Source organism: Mus pahari, chromosome 7 (genome assembly GCF_900095145.1).
Source record: "Mus pahari chromosome 7, PAHARI_EIJ_v1.1, whole genome shotgun sequence".
Classification (NCBI taxonomy): domain Eukaryota; kingdom Metazoa; phylum Chordata; class Mammalia; order Rodentia; family Muridae; genus Mus; species Mus pahari.
The window spans coordinates 61007071-61012171 of NC_034596.1; positions in this window are offsets into that span (position 1 = coordinate 61007071).

Genomic DNA, 5101 nt, shown 5'->3' on the forward strand with positions numbered 1-5101 from the left:
AAAAAAAAAAAAAAAAGAAATCTCATTCTGAGGTGATTGTATCAGATCAGGTTAGGCGGCTCAGTAATAGTACATTGTGTACACTACTAACTAGGTGCACTGGTACATTTGAGAGTAAATGTGAGTATGACCAGACAGCACAAACCAGCTGCATGACCCTGTGGCACTTGAGACTTTCACTGGTGTCTTTTTCTCCTGTGGGTCTGTGGAATAGCCTACCTGAGAGATAATAGCAGTTAAGCTTAGTTACAGAGCAGCTCAGTATACAGATGAGTGTCAAAAATAGCCTCGTTCACATTGCCCTTTTCCTTCGCACAGATACATTTACACCTTGCTTCACATGCCTACGGTCCTGACTGACCACACTTTCTGACTCATTATATTTTAAACACATTAACCTTTCAAATAATTTTTATGGATTCTACTTCCTTGCCTCTTTTAAGAATTATTGCTCATAACTTTGTCAAGTTCTCTTCTTTTGTGAACAGGAATCTTTTCAACATGTAGATTAGTTACCATTCTGACCCAAGAACTGTACATCATGGCCACCATTCTTAACTCTGTCATAATTTGTTTTTTTGAGATCTTGGACATTTATGTTACCTCTTCGGGGATTAAAAGAGCTTATTGAATTCATATTAAGCAACGCCTATTAACAATAGTAATCTGCTAAGAAATAAAATTGTTTAGGATTTTTTTTTAATGGTTTTAAATGAGACAGAATATTACTATGTAGCTTGCACTGGCATCAAACTTAACTAAATTGCCCAGACTGGTCTCAACCTATAATCCTTTTGCTTTAGCTTCCAGAGTGCTAGAATTACAGTCATGTACCTGCACACCTGGCTAGCTGTGTGTGTGTGTGTGTGTGTGTGTGTGTGTGTGTGTGTGTGTTCTCTAAAGCAAAAGAACTTGTAGAATGAGTATGTATTATTTATATTTCTGTTGTATATTAATGCCATATCATAGAAAAGGAAAGTAAAAGCAAGCAGACAAAGGAAACAAGCTTCCTATCCCATGTCCTTTATAGAGGTTGATGGCAGAAGGTGTGGCTTACATTAAAAGTGGATTTTCCCACCTCAGAAGGTCAGGATTGAAGGTGTATTTCCCATTGGGCCTAGTGTTATCAAAGACATTATAAGTTTAGGTGGCGGTGTCCCTTTGGAGCCCGTCTTTTAGTATGTTAAACCTAAAGAAAATCACTGATGCTCTCTTTATAAAGATATCAAGGAAAGAAAATAGAAATATCTGTACAAATATACATTCCTCACACAATATGACAGAAACATGTCAGTTGTAATCCTCTTTTCTACACCCGGTCACATGGCCTAAGCTAGTATTTATAACTACCTCCAGCTACCATCCATTCTGCATTCCCTCTACCCTTAGTGAGCACCTTAATAGGTCTTGGCTCTTTTCCTACGGTAGTGACCAGTACCTTGATTGGGTTGCTGTAGTTTTCCATTGGTTAAATCACAGGACCCGGCAGCACCAAGAAGAAATGCCTGAAAGAGTCTCCTGCATACATAATCTTTCTTACCTGCATTATGGGGACAGTTACTTTGCCAATTTCCCTTTGGTAATCTGGTTCAATCACCCTTCCTGCCGGGCGGTGGTGGCGCACGCCTGTAATCCTAGCACTTAGGAGGCAGAGGCAGGCAGATTTTGAGTTCGAGGCCAGCTTGGTCTACAGAGTGAGTTCCAGGATAGCCAGGGCTATACAAAGAAACCCTGTCTCAAAAAACCAGAATAATAAAAAAAAATCACCCTTCCTACAACTGTTAATATTTTTCTCAGCCTATTGTTGGCTTAAGGGTATCAGAAGCCCAAAGTGGCTAGGAGATGATCACAGCTTCCGGTTCAATGGAATATTTATTGTGTCAGGGATGCTGTCTACTTTGGAACGAAAACTTCGAGGCCAACAGCAATTAAGGTTTTGGGAAGTAGAAGTAAAATATTTCCTAATAGGTTAGTAGGCATGAAAGTAAGTGGAAGAGTTGGGAACAAAATAAAGGAAGGAGCTGGGGGGGGGGTGGCCCTGGAGAAAAGGGGGATAGGAAAAATATGCCTATGTCCCGCCAGAGTTCCTGTGCTCTGGGCAGGCAGATGTGGGGTGACTGCCAGGCGCTTTTCACTTGGCCCTGGGTGGGCATTGCCTCTGACCCACAAGGCAGGGGTGGAGAAGGGGCAGCCCCGATGGAGACCCCCCCCCTGGGGCTACCTTGCTAGCACCCCAGGGTTGCAGTACAGAGGGAATAGGGGAGAAGTTCCAACAATGAGCAGAGTGCGCAGGGGGCATTGATGGAAGAGAGAGAGAGAGAGAGAGAGAGAGAGAGAGAGAGAGAGAGAGAGAGAGAGAGAGAGAGAGAGAGAGAGAGAGAGAGAGAGAGGGAGAGAGAGAGGACAGGAGAGGACAGAAGACAAAGAGAAAGGGAAGAGAAGAGAGAAGTGTGAGAGAGGACAAAGGTGTGAGAGTAAGAGGGTAAGAGTAAGAGCATGGTGGAGGCTGAACACCCCTTTTTATGGTCTTCACTGTTGCTAGGTAACTGGGGAGGAGTTTAGCCTGAAGGTCAGAAGCTTGGGCCATTGCTTAAGTGACCACTGACTATGCTTCTCTTGTGGGGGCTGTTGGAGGTGGTAACTTAGGCAGGGGCCAGAGTTCCAGGAGCCTGAGAAAACGCCTACTGTGTCATAAGGGTGAATTATGACCACCAGGGTTCAGACCTCAGCTCGATTGGATACCAACCTGCAATTCCCCACATGCAAACATTCTCTTTCTACCCTTTGATTCTCATAGCTATGGATAGTAGCTATGGAAGAAACTGTATCGTCGTATATTGGAGGATAAGTTAAAGCACATACTGCCTTCTGGAGAATGCTGCCCCAACCCTCCAGGCCACTGCTGCCTAACTGGCACTAGAACTGTGTCAATAAAAGGCCATTCCATCTTTCTGTTAAGTTAGCTGCTTGAAGATGGTGAGGAAGGTGGCAAGACAGGCAGATTCCATGGCCATGGGCCCGCTGTCAGACTTCTCTGGCTGTGAACCAAGTTCCTTGGTCAGAAGCAATATAGTGTGGAAGACCATGATGGCAGATAAGACATTTTGTAAGCCCACAGATGATTTCGGCAGAAGGATTATGAGCAGGAAAGACAAATCCATACTTATAATAAGTATTTACTGTAGTGAGGGCAAAGCATTGTTCTTTCGGTGGAGAAAGTGGTACAATGTAGCCTACCTGCCGCCAGGTTTCTGACTTGTCACCTGACAACTGGTGCTATATTTGGGGCTCAGTGTTAGTTTCTGATGCTGACAGAGATGGCACTCAGTAGAGGCTGTAGCCAAGTCAGCATTGGTGAATTGAACACCATGCTGCAGAGTCCATGAATAACTATCATCTCTGCCATCATGGCCACCTTGCTCATGGTCGTAATGGGCATAACAGAAGTCGCTGGGTGAAGAGGCTGACAGTCCACAGAAAGGACCATCCTATGTACTTGATTATTGAATTCCTCCTCTGATAAAGTTACCTTTGGATGAGAATTTACATGAGACACAAGTATCTTCCCATCCCTCTTCCATTTGGAAGAATCTATTCATATGCTTCTTCTCCAAGTACCAGTTTTTCAGTCGTGCTCTTTCCAAGTCCCTGACCAGCCAGCCAGCCAGTCCATTGGCTAAACCCATTAATCAGTGAACAACTGAACATCTCGACATTTCTTCAAAGCAAAATGCATGACCATGTGTGCTGCCTGAAGTTCTGCCCATTGTGAAGATTTCCTTTTGCTGGTGTCTTTCAGGGTTGTCCCTGAAAGGGGTTTTATTAGGATGGCTTCTAGGCCATTGTCCAGTTAGTCCAACTATGGGTGTCTACCAACAGAAGGCCCAAGAATTCAGCAGTTGTTCATTCTACAAGGCTGGATATTTCAGCTGGTGTTCAGTATACACTGGAATCCAGACATAGACTAAAGACAATGATGGAATGGACTGGACAGCAAGAGCAAGGAGGGAGAGAAGTTTCCTTCTTCCGTGTCCTTTATACAGGCTGCCCACAGAAGGTGTGGTCCAGATTAAAGGTGGATCATCCCACCTCAGAAATTCAAATTAAAAGTAAGTCTTCCCACTTCAAAAGATTTAATTAGCCAGGCATGGTGGCGAACACCTTTAATCCCAGCACTCCAGAGGCAGAGGCAGGCAGATTTCTGAGTTCGAGGCCAGCCTGGTCTACAAAGTGAGTTCCAGGACAGCCAGGGCTATACAGAGAAATCCTGTCTCGAAAAACCAATAAAAAAAATTAAAAACAAAAACAAAAACAAAAACACAGCTGTAGCCAGACACTTGGGTTTTAGTTAATTCCGGTCAACTTGACAACCAGGAAAAGTTTGTGTGTGCTGATCTGTGTACCAGCACTAACTGTGGGGCTCTGCAGGGCCAAATTGTTGCAGCTCTCCAAGGGGGAGCTGGAGCAAGACAGACTGAAGGCCTCTTCCGGGGACTGCTGCTGCCCTAGAGTCAGGGGCTAAGGTTGGAGCCACTGAGCAGGAAGTGTGTGTAAGTGTGTGTGTGTGTGTGTGTGTGTGTGTGTGCGTGCGTGTGTGTGTGTGTGTGTGTTTGCTGCCCACAGACCCAAGAAGAGGGCATCAAAACACCTGGAATTGGAGTTACAGATGGTTGTGAGTCACCATGTGGCTGTTAGCTATTGAACCCAGATCCTCTGCAACAGCAGCAAGTACTCTTAACTGCTGAGCCATCTCTGCAGCTCCTCCACTTTATATTTTAAATGATCCCTTCACCCAACCTTAAACTCAACCATTTCCCCTACACTGGGTAGGCAGCAAGGCCCTAGGAGCCACCCTACACTGGGGTAGTACACATGTGCTACTTGGATGCTCAGGGACTCAATTTTTGGTGCCTGAACAGCAAGCATTTTATCACACAGAGCCTTCTCCTCAGACTCAGGATGGTTTGGACAATAAAATGAAATCTTTCTTTGAAAGATAAAGTAGGATAGAACTTTATGGAAATACTTTTATCTACAGATATATAAGTGTGAAGAAAAAAGAAGCTAATTTGTAGAAACAAAGAAATGAACCTCAAAATCA